We start from the raw sequence: 19,953 nt of genomic DNA, 5'->3' as shown, positions 1-19,953 counted from the left end.
AAACTTTTATGAATCGAAATCGGCGATTTTTGCAGAGATCAAAAAAGTTAATTTACGAGCATTTCGGTTTATCATAAAATTCCAACTGTTCTTTCACCATAAAAATTATTTCTTTATTGCCGTATTATATTTCTCATTGGTTTCGTAATACAAACGTATTAAAAAAGGGTACGATAATAAAGGAATATTGGTATTTTTTACTTTTTTCCTCTTTAGTATAATCATCATAATAATAATAATTAAAATACAAGATGAGGTCTCCAGTCCTCGGCAGAATTTTGAGGGTCATAGTGAGAGGGTGCTAAGAATTTCCCTGAGAAATTTAAAAGCTAGAATGTGGAACGTAATAAGTCTATTTCAAGCTGGTAAATTACATAATTTAGAATAAGAAATAGAAACGATAGTCTAGGAATTTAGTCCAGGAACCGAAGCTTTTCACCTCGCAATTTTTACAGAATGGATCGATTTGCCTGAAAATTTGAGAATAAGTAGTAGATAGTCCAATGATTAAAATCTATATGAAACCGAAAGGCATCATTCTCAGACCCCTTTTAACATTAGGGTGGTTGACAGCCCATCTAGTGGGTGGAAATTTTTTTATTATATTTTGACCACAAACGTTGATAAAAACATTCATTCTAAGCAAAAAACGTTCCATACATTTTTTTTTTGATAAAATTAATAGTTTTCGATTTATTCGCTATCGAAAGTGTTAGTTTTTCTTATATGTAAAAATCAATGTTTGTCGATGGTATACTCATTTACGATTCACTCAATTTTTGCGTAAAAATTTTTTTAAACCAAGTTCTTGGGAATTAAATACCCTCCAATTTCATATTTAAACATTTTTCCGTATCTCTGATGCTAATCTTTCTATTCTGAAGAGATTTGCATTTTTTATCAAAATTTCGTTATTTGCTTTAAACTACAGTTTTTTTAAACTAATCATTCTAAGCCAGTCAAACTTCTAGAATCTCTTAATAATACATAAATAAAGAAGAGTGAATACGGCCAATGACTAAAAACACCGCTATCTTACATTATTATGCTTCCAATTAGATTTCTCCTTTTTTTTTTTCAAAAAAATATATTGATTTTTTAACCGTAACTTTTTTATTTTTTATCTTAGAAAGTTTGGTAAAAAATAATTTTGTAGATCTTTACAAGATCTCTAAGGCTACTAATATTAAATCTTTTTAAAATCCTCAGTCACAAAAAGAGGTGACATTGAAAGGGTTGGTAAAGGTGGTTTTTGCATGTTATTACAAGTTTCAATTGTCAATAGCTCACTCAATTTTTTCGTAGAAAAAATTTTGGCAAACCAATTTCTTGGGAATTAAATAAGCTACAATTTCATTTTAAAATATTTTTTGATGTTCATCTTTCTATTCTGAAGAAAATGGCATTTTTTACCAAACTACAAAAACTCGCTTATTATTATTATTCGCTTTTAACTTCATTTGTTTAACCTTCCGATGACCAAGCGTGGGAAATTGTGAGCCCAGCGTATGTTTTTCTTTAATAAATTCAAAAGTATTTTCAATTTTTAACTCATTATTTTTTTATTTGACTTTAATATCATTATAGATATCCTCATATTTTGAAATAAAAAAAAATCCCTATATTTTTCGAAAAAAAAATATATTCTGACGTTGATGTCTAGTAAAATAGCGTCTATTATGTATAATTACAAGTAGTTTCACGTTAATGACGTCGACTTTGCAAAGTAACAAGACACTTACTCAACATACACACTACACATGACACTAATACTCATGTTGTGACTGGCTGAATGACATAAAGCCCATGCCAAAAAAAAATAAAAAAATAAAAAAAAAACTTTATTTTTTTGTTAATTGTCATTTTTGACATTTTTGACCTGCGGTCATTCCCCCCCCCCCTTGGTCATCCGTGTAACAAAAAAAGGTTGGTCATCGGAAGGTTAAAAACTAATCATTCTAAACCGATCAAATTTCTAATAGAAACTATTATTAATACATAAATAAAGAAGACCAAATTAGGTCAATGACTAATTTTAATTAGGATGGAGATTAGGGGGCTGTTTTCGATCACTTTCTGCTGAAAAAAAATTGGGACTTACATTATTTTCATTATAAGTCACTTAATTTTTGAGCTAGAGACTTTTTTTATTTCTAGAGATAGATATTTTTAAATACTTAAATACTAAATTAGTTTTAACAAGTTATCCTCGAAAAATGCATAGTTGTCCCGTCTTTTGACTTTTAAACTACAATATTTAGCATTTGACGAAAAAAAGATAACATAAAATAAATTATAGCTCGATTACCATGGGCGATTAGGAAAATAAAAACAAAATTTATTTTTTTTAAAGGTACATTTTTGTTAAGAAAAGTTGTTTTGATAAAACGAAAACTTTTTGAGTTATTAGCAGAAAACTGATTAAAAGCATTGATTTTTTCGATATAAAACTAACACTTTCAATAGCGAATAAATCTTAAACTATTAATTTTATCAAAAAAATGTATAGAACGTTTTTTACTTATAACGAATATTTTTACCAACTTTTGCGGTCACAATATAATAAAAAATTTCCACCCCCGAGATGGGGTGGTAACCACCCCCATGGTAAAAGCGCCTTTCGGCATGATATAGATTTTGATCCGCGGACTATCCGCTACTTATTCTCAAATTTTCAAGCAATTCGATCCATTTTGTAAAAATTGCGAGGTTTTGTCCTATTTTAAGCTTCATTAATTGGACTAATTAGTGAAGTTAGATGGTCGGGTAATGGCAAATGCCCCATAAGTAATGGGATGCTATAAATGCTATACTTTAAGAGGCAGTTAGCAAACGGAGCCAAAATTTGGTAAATATAATTACCAATAGTTAAATAACTGGCTTTCTTTCTCTAGTCAAAAGAGTAGTAATGTTACAACTTTATACCCCAAACGTTAAAATTAATGTAGTATAAGCGTTGTATAAGTTTATGCACTCACAGATCAAACGGAAAACAAGAAAATCGAAGAATATATATTCTTCTTCATGTGCCATCTCCTCTACGAAGTTCGGCAACCATCATGGCAATTCGCACTTTCGAAACCACAGCAAGAGTTCAGTAAAAGTGTAGTTAAACTAAGCTCTCAAATTGTTTAACCAGGAGATCCGTCTTCTTCCACGACTCCTTCTATCCTGTATTCTTCCTTGTATTATTAATTGCAACAAGTTCTAACGCTCGCCTCTAACTAAGATATTGCAGTTTTCTAACTTTAATTGTATTTAAAACCTCTCTTTCTTTTCCCATTCTTCTCAATACCACGACACTCATGACTCTATCCACCCAACTTATTCTTAATGTTTTTCTGTAGGCCCATAACTTGAAGGCTTCTAATCTGACCGGAACATATTTCTTTAGTGTTCAAGCTTCCAACCCATAGAATAATACGGAGAGCAAGTGGCATCTCAGAAGTCTTATCTTTAAAGAAATTTTAATATCCCTGCTACAGAATACTTTTTTCAGTTGGTTGAAAGCATTTCTTGCCTGTCCTATTCTTGCTTTAATTTTTCCTGTGTATTTATTAATTATAGTACGTTCGTTAGCGGTAAAATATTACAAGACCTCTAAATTCTAAAGAACCGCTCCGATTTAGAAGAAATTTTGCAAATAATCTCATCTTATCCTTCTCTTCAAAAGTGATATAACTACAATGTGTGCTTTTTATTTTTAAGGGGTGAAAACTACCCTTTTTTACCAAAAATTAAAAACAGCGGATATAAGCGTTATTTAAATCTAAATTATGTGTAGGTACGTTAAATAGTATGTCAAATATAGAAATTTGATTGTTTCTCATATTGAAATATATTTCATAGTTTATAACTATTTTTAAACCCTTACAAACGACCCTCTAAATAAGAATTTGTATGAAAAATATTTTCTAACTTTAAATTAGGTAATGATGTATTTTGTAGTGATCTAAACTTTATTTTATGTTTGCAATTTAGTTTATTAAGTATTTAATATTTTCAACCCTTATAAATTACCCCTACAAATAGATTTATTAGATAATTCACTCACGGTAAAATATTGCAAAACCTGTGAATTTTAAACAACCGCTTGGGTTGACATGAAATTTGGCATTCACATAGCTAATAAGTTAAGGAAAAAAAGTGATATAGTACCGATGTGTACTTTTGCCCTGGGGGTGAGTTTCACCCCTTCTCGGGGGTGAAAAAATATAGGTCCAAAATAAGTCCGAAAATGGACAAACTTACTAATTCTAAGCAACTTTTGTTCTATAACGTTTTTTCACTAAGTCAATACTTTTCAAGTTATTTGCGAGTGAATTATGTTAATTTTTAACAAAAAAAAAACATGTTTTTGGAGAGTTTTTCGCAAATAACTCAAAAAGTAAGTATTTTATCGAAAAAATATTCCGAGCAGAAATATAGATTATGAAAAAATCTGTGCATGTATGAAGTTTGGAGACCTACTAGAACCAGAGTCGTAGCTAATGAAGTTCCAAGATACGGGGTGTTGAGATTTCTCTTACAAATTGAAGATTTATTGATTGCTCTAAAACCGGTTGAGATATGCAAATGACATTTGGTGGGTTTTAAGAGGTAGTTATTACGCATTTATTGGCAGACTTACTATTAAGAATTTTATATTCACCATTGGCGCGCATACGGGTACTAATCTGAATTAAAAAAATAGTACGCCACTGAGGTATTTCAAATTAAAAAGCATTTTTGAGTTAATTATTTAATTTATGGCAGAAAATATATCTTCCCTTTTTTTCATACGATGCGCCTTTTTCATGAAAAAAAAAAATAAATTACTTATATCAACGCTTAAATAGTATTCAACGTAAGTTTCAATATGGTTTTTTAACGATAACTTCTGTAATTTTCAAGATATTTCATTGTTCCAAAGCTTATTTTGTGGGAAATTGTAAGTGCTAAAAGTATTCAGAAGCTGGACTTTCTGGGGGTCTTTAATTTTTAAAGCATGCGATTCAAAGTGCTTAGAAAACTGCTTCTCATACTTACGCGCAAACTTAAAATATAAATATCTTACTCAGTGTTTACCATAGAGACATTGAAAAAACTGAATAAGTTTTAGTATAAAAAGTACTATATTTTAGTATTGATATATATTTTTCAGATTTCTTTTAGTTTTCAAGTAATTTTGGAAAAATGGAAAACATTTATAAAATATCAAAAAATAATTTAATAATAAATTGAAATTTTTTTCAAACCTAAGCACTTTAAACTGTTAAAATCACAGAACGCGTAGTCAGGCTATAAATAAACCTAATTGTGTATAGAATAATGTTAATTTTTATTTTTTTTGGAAAATTCACCAATTGAAGTAATTATTCTTTTGATTTTTCAACGACATAATCGTTTTGTTTTTGTAATAACTCAGCCATTTTTATCCAAATCACTTTTATCATAGCACCTTTTAAAGGTATCAGTAAAATATTTAAAAGATGTCTCCATAATTTTTTTCTAAAAATCTCTATTTCTTGCGTTATTTAATGATAAAATGTTTGATTCAAGGTTAATTCGAAAAAACCCCGATTTTAAGTAGGCTGTAACTTTGGTTGTGTTATTGCTATAATAATTTAAAGAACACCACTCCATTCACTAATTTAATAGGTTTATTTTTGATTATAATCACTTTTTCGTAAAAATGCATAATTTTAGAGATATTTTTGAAAATCCACTCAAAAACATGCATTTTTCATGTAGGAGATCATCAATTTCGATCGTGAATAACTTGCTAAATATTAATTTCCCGAAAAAGTCGTATATAAGATTTTTTACTCAGAATTGAAATATCTATCAATTTCCGAGTTTATTTTAAGGTTAAATATTTCCACCCCCGAGAAGGGGTGGTACCCACCCCCAGAGCAAAAGCACATATCGGCACAATATCACTTTTTTTCTTTGACATATTATTATCTATACGTATGCCAAATTTCAAGTCAATCCAAGCGGTTCTTTAAAATTTACCGCAAAAACCGTCAAAGAATGGACTATTATTGTACCATTTATATTTTCAAATTCGTTCTCCATGCACTGTTAAAACATTAACGTTGTTAAAACAATAAAAGAACAAGTATTAAAATATGTCAAAAATCATAAAATACATATTATAATGGGTGACCTCAATGCCAAATTTGTTACAGGGTGGTAGAATTTTTCCAATAAAAAAAATACGTAGTAACATCAAACACGCTTTGTCCAATAATATATTATATTTGGAAGTCGCCTCAGAGTACAGAGGGTAAAATCATAAATCATAAGAAACCAGATAGACTATACTACGATAAGAAGAAGATACAGAGATGCTATCGAATCTGCATATTATGCTTACCCAGGTGCTAACGTAGCTTCTGATCACAATATAGTTTGTTGTAACTGAATTGCGATCGAATCTAAAACAAGTCGAACACACCCAAAATAGATATAACATTAATCTCTCCACATTTAGAAAGATGGGAACACAATTTAACATTGAAAAAGGATAAATCAAGAACTACTGTCAGCTATCCAATGAAAGAGCTCAAATAAATATGTAAAGACGAACTCAATAAAAAGTGCCAGAGAAAGGAAATAGACTGGAATACCGACGAAATAATTAAATTAATGGATAACAGAATAGGTCTGGATCCCGCGTATTAAAAAAAGTTGATTAATAGCAAGCTAAAAATTTGTTAATAGCTTAAGGGGTCTAGTCGGATAAACTTTGATATATGGGAACACTGGAACAGGGGAGGTTTTAAGTGTGGAACTGGTTAAAAATTTGGAACGGTCAGACCACAAAAACGTCACATGTATTTTGTCCGACAGAACTTCCAATTGATTTGTTACCCTTTCATTAAACTCTCATGCAAAAATCAGACTGCTATTTACCACCTATCATAATTCCTGTCATTTGACATATTCTACGTGTTCCACTCATTATAATTCCCATTTGGTGATAAATAGCAGCCTGATTTTTGGATAAGAGTTTAATGAAAGGGTGACAAATCAATTGGAAGTTCTGTCGGACAAAATACATGTGACGTTTTCGTAGTCTGACCGTTCCAAATTTTTAACCTGTTTCATAATTAAAACTTCCCCTGTTCCAGTGTTCCCATATATCAAAGTTTGTCCGACTAGACACCCTTAAGCTATTTATCATATTTTCAGCTTGCTATTAATCAACTTTTTTTTTTCATACGCGGGATCAAGACCTAGAATGATAATCAAAATTGTAGGCAATACAAGATACGCCGAAATATACAGAGGAATACAAAAGAATATAAGAAAATCAAAGGAAAATTGGTTGAAAATGAAATTGGTTGGATGAGCACCAATCTTCAAAAGAAAATGGCACCTTAAGAAGAAGATTTTATTACTCTACTTATTCTATCTGAAGTAGTGCAAGTCACTTGCTCTTACAGATAGATGACTTGTTACTAAGTAAAGTAAAATTCATTGAATGTATGAAGAATTTTTTATTATATCGGACCGACTGAAACGTCTCAAGTAAGTTTCCATCTAAAAAATTTTTTTTATATAAATATAGCCATACCGAAAATTAGTCTAAATTTTTAAGACAAAATACATAGACAAAAAAGGGACTTACAAATAATAACAATCCTTTACAGGAATCAATGAGCACAAATTCTAATAGATAATTCCCAGTCCAGAAATTAAAATCAGGAGAGGAGATAGTCAAGGATGTACTATGTGTGTCCATTACTATTCAATGTATACAGTGAATCCATTTTTTCGAAGAAGCCTTATCTGCAAATAAAGAAAATTGGTTACCGGAAAGTCCATTAACATCATATGATTATACAAATTTAACCGTGGTTATGGTAAGCTCTGCTGAACAACTTTAATTACTACTGAACAAAGCAAGCAGTTTCTATGAAGAATGAATTTAAAAAAGACTAAATATATGATAATAACCAAAAAACAAATATACAAACAAGCATACATTTGAAAATCTGGATATCAGAAAATTATGATCAACCAACAGAAAGAAAGGTCAGGATTAAAATAGCAAGAAATGCTTTTGTAAAGAAAGGAGAAAGTCTATAACAAAGATCTTGAAATAGTAATGGGAGTAAGAGCTCTAAGATTCTATAACAAAGACCTTAGAAGAGTATTGGGAGTAAGAGCTCTAAGATATTACTTGTTTTGGAACTAGTATTACAGACTTCATCATCATCATCAACCCGTACTTGTCCACTGCTGGACATAGGTCTCTCTCAGCTCTTTCCATCTTTCTCTGTTTTGTGCGGCTTGCATCCAGTTGCCGACAATACGCTTCAGATGGTCAGCACATCTGGTTGGTGGTCGTCCTCTGCTCCGTAGTGCTTCTTCTCATGGTCTTCACTCGACAATACGTTTTGTCCATTGGTTGTCTGACAGTCTGGCGACGTGTCCTGCCCAATTCCACTTGAGCGACGCGATTCTTTCGACGGCGTCCGTTGTTTTTGTTCTACGACGTATTTCTTCGTTTGGAATTCGATCCCTCAGGGAGACACCCAGCATCTGGCGCTCCATAGCCCTCTGAGTTATGAGAATCTTGTTCACTACCTTTTTTGTGAGTGTTAATGTTTCCGCTCCATAAGTGAGTACAGGCGATACGCAATGGTCAAAGATTTTCCTTTTCAGGCATATGGGTAAGTCCGATTTAAATACATAGCTCAGTTTACCAAACGCTGTCCAGGCTAATCCTATGCGACGTGGGAGCTCGCACGTCTGGTTATCTCTTCCCAACCGAATTTTATGTCCCAAGTACTTATAAGATACAGTCTGCTCAATATCCATTCCATCAAAAACAATATTACGATTTAGCACCAGATTAGTCATTATTTGCGTCTTGTTGATATTAATCTTTAGTCCGACCTCTAAGGAAGCCCGATATAATGTTCAACAATTATTGCATCATCCATACGATCGGCTATAAGGACGATGTCATCTACGAATCTCAAATGACTGAGCTTCTCTCCATTTATATTGATACCATATTCGTTCAGATCTGCCTTCTTAAAAGTGTGTCCTAAAAGGGTTGTGAACAGCTTTGGTGAGATGGTGTCTCCTTGCCGTACTCCTCGCTGCATATAGAATTTATTAGTTTGTTGATCAGAGAGTCTTACGCTAGCCGTTGCATTGTGGTAGATATGTTTTATCATGTTAGTGTAACAATGGTCTATTCGACATTCTGTCACTGCTTTTAACATTTTCTGCTCGTGTATGGTATCGAACGCTTTCTCGTAGTCCATGAATATCAGCCAATGGTTTGTTGTATTCCGCCGACTTCTCTATCAAGTTTTTTATTACCAGTAAGTGGTCGTTAGTGCTATATCCGGATCTAAACCCAGCTTGTTCTCTGGACTGATAGAAGTCTAACTTAGCCTCCAGTCTTTTTTTTTGATAATTTTTGTGAAAAGTTTATATATGTGAGATAGCAGACTGATAGGACGGTAGTTTCTTAGATCTGTTATGTTACCTTTCTTGTGCAATAAAACAATGACTGCATTGTTCCATTGGAAAGGAGTTTTTCCTTGGTAAATGCAGTCGGTAAAAAGTTTGGCCAAAACCTGGACAATTTTATTTCCACCTTGTTTGATTGCCTCGATCACTACTCCGTCATCGCCAGGGGATTTTTATTTTTAATTTCTGTAAGTGTCTTTTTAACTTTGTATGGTGTTACTGATGGCATTAATTCTGATCCCTGGTTTGTGATTTTGGGCAGGGGCTGATCTTGGCTTGCGTTGGTGCCCTCATACATTTCGCGATAAAACGATTCGACAACGTTAAGAATTTCGGCTCTATCCGTAGCAATGTTGTTGTCTTTGTTTCTTATTCTGTACATATTTTTGTTGCAAATGTTATTCGTATTTCGCCGCAAAACTTTTAATCTTTTGTTTTCTTGAATTATTTGTGTTATTTCTCTTGTACTGTTTTCTCTTATATCTTTTCAGATTGATCGGGTGGATATCTTTATTTCATTTCCTCAGTGTTGTGTAGTTGGAGTCGTATTTTTCCGTCAGTTGTCTTCTTTTACTTAGCAACTCTTTGGTATTTTGGCTTAATTTTTCTTTATGGGTCACGACCGTCGGGCAGTAGTCCCTTTCAGTTTCTTTTAGTTATCGTTATGAGATTATTTGCTAGTTCGACGTATTCTATTTCGTTTTCTAAGTCTTGTATACGTCTGGTTAGTCTATCTTCATAGAGGTCGTTATTTTCTGGGGGAATCCATTTCTTTTTTCGTGTTTTAAAGATCATCTTTGTTCTTTCGAAGTTGACATTTAATTGTATCCTTGCTCGAATTAATCTGTGGTCGCTTCCTATCGAAAATTTAATTTGTTAAGTACTTCAACATCTATAATTATTTCTTTTCTATTCGTTATGATAAAATCTATCTCATTTTTGACACTGATATCTGGGCTTATCCATGTCCATTTACGCTGAGGCTTTTTATCGAAAAAAGAATTCATCATGGATAAATTTTCCTGGTGTAAGAAGTTGAGCCGTCTTTGCCCTCGTTCATTACTTTCGCCGTACCCAGGAATAGACTTAATAGATGTAAATTGAAGTAAGAACAAATAAATAAGCTACAGTCATTTTAATTGTGGTGGTACAAAAGGATGTTTAACCCTTAACTGGTCCGATACTGTAGCAGTAGCGTAACTGGTCCGGCGTCGTCTGCGAATCTACATACTGTTTTCAAGAAACCTAAACAACAATCAAAAATATATTTTTTTATTAAGAATAAATGCTACAAACATACCCTGATATATATTTATATAAAAGTGAACTTATTAGATTTGGGCGTTACTGGGGTTAAGAAAAAAAATTAAAAATAAAACTGAAATCCGTACAAATATTTGTGAAAAACACATGGTTTTGTAAAGTAAATATAAAAAGAATGTGTCTGTACTTTGTATGCACGTAAGAAGTTATACTTCCATTGTATGATTTCTTAAAAATAAATATACTGTTTGTTTTAATTTTTTTTAAACACCAAACTAATTTTGTGCTTACCGCTTTCAAAAAAATAAAAAAAAGTAAAGGATTGCTCCGGATTCGAACTCAAGACCTCTCGATCTCTGGCCGAATGCTATACCAAATACGCTACGAGGACTGTGTCTGTATCGGTTCGGACGCACTTAATGACAATTCACGGTAACAAACAGACAAGATAAAAAATATAAAATAAAATGTTTTAATAATACTCATCTTACTCCTGAGGAAGACAAATCCAAAGACACAAAAATTATAATAAATATATTTACTAAAAACACTAATATGTATATTCTTTTCACACCTTTTCTTACACTGATATATTTATACATAACTTGAAAGATGGCAAAAAACGCCACACTGTATGTGTGCGCATGCGCGCAATATTATGAAATTTTACACTCAATCGCGCCTAAAGAAGTATAACTTCAAAAAAAATATAAAAACAACATGACAAAAAATGTATTTCCAGGATAAATGTTCAAACTGCACACTAAACAAAAAAAGAATGTGTGTGTACTTTGTACGCACGTAAGAAGTTATACTTCTACTACATATTATGTGATTTTTAAGACAATACCAAAAATTAAAAGAATAAAACGCACACAAACACATTGAAAAATGCCACAAAGAAAAAATGATTTCTGAACGATAATAATTGTCGGCAAAAATTTTAAAGACGCATTTTCTGAAAAAAAAATTATATAGCAAATATACTTACAATCATAAAATGCATAAAAAAAATAAGAAAAATAAACTTGCATCGGGAATCGAACCTGTGAATTTCGTGGAGCTTTGATTCGTAATCGAAGCCTAGACTCACTCGTCCAATTCCACATTATTTGTCATGTGGAAAAATAGGGTAACTGAACGTTTTACTGTTTGACAGTTGTTTTGAATATTATTAAATTATGTAGTTTAAATTTTGTGGAAGAAAATATAAAAATATAACAAAACAGTAAGAAAACAATATATTAGATAAAGATTGGTAGAACTTTTGTTGGTAATCAAATTAAGTATGTAAATCAAAGCATTACATACCTACTAGATTAATAAATCTACGCCAAAAAATCATAATTTAAAAATAAAAATCGGACCTAATTTGGGATTTCTCTCTAAAATCCTCATTCTTGAGAAAATAAATGTACAGTAGAGCGTAGATTATCCGAACGTCGATCAACCGAACGACCGCTTATTCGAACTATCGACTCCCGCGTCCCGCACTCGAATACCGAGCAAGCGTTAGTAATTGACGCTTAAAATATCTTCAATTTTCTTCAATATTGTATCCAAAAATAATTATGTGGTTGCAAAGACTGCACTTTTTTGTTTAGTTGCTAGTTGTCATTATCAATATATAAATAAATATGTCGGTAAGTAAATATGGCTTTTATTCACTTGTGAATAAATATGTATGACTATAAATATGTATCAGTATATTGTAGTTCGATTATCCGAACAAATCGGTTTTCCGAACACCTATGTCCCCCAATTAGTTCGGATAATCGACGCTCTACTGTATTTCAACCTAATCCAAATGTATAATTACAATATGATTATAATAAAAACTACTAACCAAATTAGAATGAGTTTTCCTTGTCCAAAATAGTCCAAAAGTCCAAAAATATAGGTATATGAAAACTATTTAAAAAGGCAGTATAACTATTAATTAACTTTTGTTTGTTGTTTCTTTTCACACAAATTTTAAAACGCAACAACCATAAATAATCTAACTACAGCTGTGCCACAGCCGCCATATTGAATAATTTTTGACATGTCATTTGAACATCCAATCAGAACAAAGTTATAATGCGCATGCGCCAGGATCATAGGTTTTAACATAAAAAAATTCACCCTCATATCGCCGGTAAAGAAGTATAACTTCAAAAACTAGGTAAAATAAACATCGATAAAAATTGTTTGTTTCCAGCATCAGTCAAACTTTACCAATTTTATATGCAATTTGTACATAGGTAGTGGTTTTGTACATTCCAAACAAACAGGCTTTTTGCAACCCAAGCACAGGTATTTTGTCATCCTTCGTTTATTACACGGACATAAACTGCAAATCTTGCGTTTTTTCTTAATAAGAACATCCGTCTGATTGTCCTCTTGTTCTTCTTGAACTCCAAGTATGAACAAAAAAAAGTAACACAAACGGTCCGGCGTCGTCTGAGAAACTACTTTCGACCTAACTGTTGCGACAACTTTTTAGGAACTGAGATAAACTTGTCTCAAATACACCCACTTATCAAGCTCCAATAGTTTAAGGATTAGATAGAACGACTTGCCGGTGGGCGGTGCCAATTTCCAATAAAAAATAATTAAAAATATTGAATCGTCTGTCAGACGACGCGACGCCGGATCAGTTAAGGGTTAAAAAAGTATGGACACAGAGGAAAACAAATACGGAAGTATTTTGAGAAATGGGCAAAAAATACGAACTATGAACGCAATAAAGATAAGAAAGTTACAATAATGTGATTCTTAATGAGGAATGAGCGATGTGAAATGTTAAGACTAATAATACACGGAAAGATAAAAGGAGGAAGGAGTATAGGAAAGAGAGTGTTGGAAAATTGAAGCGACTGGTTTAACTGAAGTTGCATATGGGAGTTCATTTTAAATGAATTACTAAAGAAACAGAGACTTACTCACAATCATTTAATTAACTTCGACGACCGGTTTCGATCTCTACAATATACAGATCATCTTCAGGTCGGCGTTACAAGTGATTAAATGCTACAAGAAAGCCAGAGTTAGAACATGGTCTGGTTGTATCAAAATGCTAATAGAAAGCCAAAATTTTGAAAGGTATGTAAATGTTGACATTTCAGAACAACAAACAAATACATACGTATGCACACATATGAGCAAACAGGTACTCATAAGCACCTACGATCAAAATTTTAATTTTGATCTACTTGCATATCGTTACAAGGGATGATTTGTAAGTTCATCAGTAACATGTTTAAACGTCCAGATTATGCTAGTAGGATTAGCTAGGTGAAGGACTGGGTAAGCGGCCATGCTTCGTAAGTCAAAACACAGTGAATTGGAATGGATCCTGGAGGCAGATATGTGATGTGAAATCGGAAATCTGCCTTCAGGATCCATTCCAATTCACTGTGTTTTGACCTTCGAAGCATATCCGCTTACCCAGTCTTTCACCTAGCTATCCTACTAGCATAATCTGGACGTTTAAACATGTTACTGATGAACTTACAAATCACCCCTTGTAACGGCATGTAAGTAGATCAAAATTAAATTTTTTTTAAAATTTAATTTAATTTAGCAAATAGTCATAAACCGCATACATATGTGTGCGTGTGCGTGCTTATGAGCACCTGTTTGCTCATATGTGTGCATACGTATGTATTTGTTTGCTGTTCTGAAATGTTAACATTAACATACCTTTCAAAATGTTGGCTGTCTATTAGCATTTTGATACAACCAGAAAATGTTCTAACTCTGGCTTTCTGTAGCATTTAATCACTTGTAACGCCGACCTGAAGATGATCTGTATATTGTAGAGATCGAAACCGGTCGTCGAAGTTAATTAAATGATTGTGAGTGGGTCTGTGCTTCTTTACTTCATTCCTTAGAATTATTCGGAGCAGAGGTAGTGAGAGTAAAGATACTGATGATGACATCCAACCTCCGATTGGGGGGCGGCATTTAAAGAAGAAGAAAAAGTAGAAAAAGAAGTCATACTGACTGGTTCGAACTTACGACTCTTGAGTTTAAAGCGGTACCTTCCTAAATTGTCCCTCCATTAAGAAACCAACGCGTAGGGGTTTTATTTGTGCCGATGAGAAAAAATCAGTGGGTTAATTTCCGATTAGAGATGACATAAAAATGAGAGATTTAATGCCGACTTCGACCAAGATGATTAATATCTCCGAGTGCTGACAAATGTTTTTTTCGTTAAAAGATTTATTTTTAATGCTCATTAAGAAATCGGGAAACCCATTTAAAACTAAAAAAAAAAACGGGATTCACTAAACAAAAAAAGGCGAACAAAATATAGGATTTGTTTTTTCGTTTTACAGGCCATTATGCAGAATGATGATTATATTTATAAAACAAAGTAAGGACTGCTTTTACCGGGAATACGATTTTGAAAAGTTGGTTTTGATGTACCGAACATAAAAAGCCTTTTACAAAACAGAATATCCACTATTATAAAATTAGAGAATAAAATTTGAGCAGTTCTATAACGATTTAATTAACCAAATTATGAAAGTCTTCAATAACTTTGAAACTAAGATTTTTGCAGACAGTTAAATAGCTATACTATAATCATTATTTTGATGAAAATCAATAAAAATAAATGTTTGTTTTAAATAAACTAGAAATCACAGAAAAATCAAGTGATATTAGAGTCACTGAAGATTTTCACCTCCACCGGTGTTCATAAAAATTGGTGGGGCACCGATTTTCATGTAAATTGGTGGGGGTTAGGGATATCTCGAGAAACAAAAGTTACATGGTAACTTGCGCTTTTACTTTGTGGGTGGATGCCACCCCTGCTCGAGGGTGAAAATTATTTCATTATAATCAACCCCTTACATTGATAGAGGGACCAATTTTCAGTAAAGTTTGTTAGGTGAAGTTATTAAAATAAACCAATATTTCTTGAGTTATTAAAGATCAAAGATTTCAATCTTGTATGGAAAAAATGTTTTAATAGTTATTTATGATATAAGTGTTAAAATTACACGTTTAAGGCACGTATGTGAAAGTTTGCAGAATGAGCGATAGTGAGTTCTGCAATTCACATGAGTGCCTTAAAAATGTACTTTTTAACACGCATATCATACAATATTATTTCTACAAACGTAATTAAAGGACAATATCTACAAAAACTTTTACTTGAACTTGACTGACATTCCATTTTTATATTTTTTTGACATTACATCAAAATTGCCTATACGGTCAATACGAACTGCAGTGCCTTAAAAACATTTTAAAGCACTAGTGCCTTAAAGTAGCATTTTTAACGCTCGTATGGAGTGCTAAAAATTGCATTTTTAACACGGTGGTAGAAAAATGTTTTTTTCGTTAAAATATTTATTTTTAATGCTCATTAAGGAATCGGGAAACCCATTTAAATCTAAAAAAACGGGATTCACTGAACAAAAAAAGGCTAAACAAAATAAAGGATTTGTTTTTTCGTTTTACACGCCATTATGCAGAATGATGATTATCTGTATAAAACAAAGTAAGGACTGCTTTTACCGGGAATACGATTTTGAAAAGTTGGTTTTGATGTACCTAACATAAAAAGCCTTTTAGAAAACAGAATATCCACTATCATAAAATAAGAGATAAAAATTTGAGCAGTGCTATAACGATTTAATTAACCAAATTATGAAAGTATTCTTAAATAACTCTGAAACTAAGATTTTTGCAGACAGTTAAAAAGTTGTACTATAATCATTATTTTGATAAAAATTAATAAAAATAAATTTTTGTTTTAAATAAACTAGAAGTCATAGAAAAAATCAAAAGTACTAGTAGAGTCACTGAAGATTTTCACCTCCACCGATGTTCATGAAAATTGGTGGGGGTTAGGGATATGTCGAGAAACAAAATTTACATGGTAACTTGCGCTTTTACTCTGTGGGTGGATGCCACCCCTACTCGGGGGTGAAAATTATTTTATTATAATTAACCCCTTACATTGATAGAGGGACCAATTTTCAGTAAAGTTTTCAAAAACAACTATTTGTTCCTAAACTTAAAAAAGACACTCGCTGGGCAGAAATTTAAATCGAATGAAGCGGTCATCGCCACCACGGAAGCCTATTTTGCAGACCTCGAGAAAAGGTATTTTTCAGACGGGTTAAAGAAGTTGGAGCATCGCTGGGTCAAGTGTGTTGAGCTAAAAGAGACTATGTAGAGAAATAAATTGCCACTTTTTCAAAATTTTCCTTTTTCTTCTGTAGGCTAAGTACTTATCGGACCGCCAGGCATGACTATGTATATATATCTTTTAATATAATAAAAACAAAAAATTTGTGAACAATTTTCTTTCTTGTGAAGTAAAGAAAGTTGTGTACTATACTTGTATCTATAAATAACCTGATAAATTGTGAACTCTGGGACTTTTCAAGGAAAACGTCGACTTGATGTTCAAAAAGAGTACGGGCGTTCTAAAATATCCTGATGCAGTTTATTTTCTTTAAAGTAAACATTGTAAAATCGAAGAGCGTATTACGTTTATGTGGAGGATAAAAACTCATTCAAAAAGCGGCTTCGTATTCGTATAAAGGGAGGTTAAATTGTACAGAGTGAATATGTAATTTGGAATAAATTCAAAATCTCAAATACTAATCGTTTTTTTGAAAAATGCTCAGACCCGTCGATTATTATTTCAAATTGTCCTTTTTAACATACAATAATAATTTATACAGGATGTCCCAATTTAAATACATGACGTCATCGTTGATTCTCTTAAATAGCAACACTATCACTTTGATAGCTATAATGATAGGGTGTGTAAAGTTATATAAAACATATATAAATTTTTATATAAATTTTTGTTCTCTTCCATTTACAAAATAATAATAAATAACAAAGTTATGTCTGTAATTTGGAATAAATTCAATAATTCAAATACTAATTGGTTTTTTGACAAATGCTCAGACCCGTCGATTGGTATTTCAAATTGTCATTTTTGACATATAATAATAATGCATACAGGTTGTCCCAATTTAGAGATATGACGTCATCGTTGATTTTCTTAAATAGCAACACTTTCATTTTGATAGCTATTTTGATAGGGTGTGTAAAGTTATACATAACTGCAAAATATCAATTTTTTATTCTCTACGATTTACAAGATAATAAAAAATAACAAAGTTATTTCTGTAATTTGGAATAAATTCAATAATTCAAATACTCATTGTTTTTTTGAAAAATGTTCAGACCCGTCGATTAGTGTTTCATATTGTCATTTTTGACATAGGTGCAATAAAAATGTATACAGGGTGTCCCACTTTAGAGATATGACGTCATCTTTGATTTTCTTAAATAGCAACACTCTCATTTTGATAGGGTGGGTAAAGTTATACATAACTGCAAAATTTCAAATTTTTATCCCTATGCGGGGTCGGCTTCCCTAATTACATTTCTCCATACAATTCTATCTTGGGTCATATCAATGTTAATCCCCTTTACCAACATGTCCTGCCTTATCGTCTCCCCCCAGGTCTTCTTTGGTCTTCCTCTCCTACTCCTTCCAGGAATCTGCACTTTAGTTATTCCTCGTATTATGTGATTAACGTCTCGACGTTGAACATGACCAAACCATCTTAACCTATGCTCTCCCATTTTGGCATCAATTGGTGCCACACCTAGACTTCCCCTAATATACTCATTTCTAATTTTATCCTTCTTTGGCACTCCACTCATCCATCTAATCATTCTGATTTCCACCACATGCATTCGTTGTTCCTCTTTCTTTTTCACTGCCCAACATTCAGTTCCGTACATCATAGCCTGTCTTATGGCTGTTTTATAGAATTTTCCCTTCAGCTTCATTGGAATTTTTCCGTCACACAACACACCACTCGCTTCTTTCCACTTCATCCATCCAGCCCTAATTCTACTGCATGCATCTCCATCTATTTCTCCATTACTCTGAAATACCGATCCTAGGTACTTAAAACTATTGCTTTTCACAATCATTTCACCATCCAAAGGTACCATTTTATTTGTAGTAGCTCCATCTTTAAATGAACATTCCAAATACTATGTTTTTGTCCTACTAAGTTTTAAACCTTTTTCCTCCAGAGCTTGTCTCCACTTTTCAAGTTTTTGTTCTAAGTCTCTTTCACTATTTCCTACTAACACGACATCATCAGCATACACTAAGCACCATGGAATGTTACCCTGTAGTTTCGCTGTTATCTGGTCCAAAACTAATGAGAATAAATACGGACTAAGCACAGAGCCTTGCTGCAATCCTACTTTCACATGAAATTTATCTGTCTCTCCCACACCTATTTTAACACTAGTCGTTACTCCCTCATATATATCCCTCACAATCTTTACATATTCACCAGGGACTCCTTTCTTATTGAGTGCCCACCACAGAATCTCTCGAGGAACTCTATCATATGCTTTCTCAAGATCAATGAATACCATATGAGCGTTTGTTTCTTTACTCCTGTATTTTCCATCAACTGCCTTATAATGAAAATTGCATCTCTTGTTGATCTACCCTGCATAAAGCCAAATTAATTCTCGGATATTTCGGTCTCTTCACGTATCCGTCTATCAATTACTCTTTCCCATATTTTCATGGTGTGGCTAAGCAGTTTTATAGCCCTGTAGTTTGTACATTGTTGTATATCTCCCTTGTTTTTGTAAACAGGTACCAGTATACTGCTTCTCCATTTGTCTGGCATTTGTCCGACTTCTATAATTATATTAAATAGACCTGCTAGCCACCTTGTTCCTGTCTCTCCCAATGCTCTCCATACTTCCCCAGGAATATCATCTGGTCCTACCGCTTTTCCTTTCTTTATTTTTTTAAGCGCTTGAGCCACTTCTTCGTTGGTTATTTTGGTGACCATTGCTGCTACTGTCTCTGTTGACTCTACAGTCTGTCTGTCAAATTCTTTATTTAATAAGCTGTCAAAGTACTTTCTCCATCTCTTTTTGACATCCTTTTCGTGAACTAGTATTTTATTATTTTCATCTCGGATACATCTAATCTGATTAAAATCTTTTGCTTTCTTTGCTCTCTGTTTGGCTATTTTATATAATATTTGGCAAATAATAATTCAATTTAATTATTTCAATTAAGCAAATGCTAATAATGTTGCAAATGCTCATAATGTTGCCCTTATTTATTGCCAAATAGTCAATGGGCAATATTATGAGCATTTGCCTAATTGAAATAATTAAATTCAATTATTATTTGATTAC

The sequence above is a fragment of the Diabrotica virgifera genome, chromosome 7 (assembly GCF_917563875.1).
Source record: "Diabrotica virgifera virgifera chromosome 7, PGI_DIABVI_V3a".
Lineage (NCBI taxonomy): Eukaryota > Metazoa > Arthropoda > Insecta > Coleoptera > Chrysomelidae > Diabrotica > Diabrotica virgifera.
The sequence above is the reverse complement of the archived record's forward strand: the minus strand, read 5'-3'. Positions refer to the sequence as shown.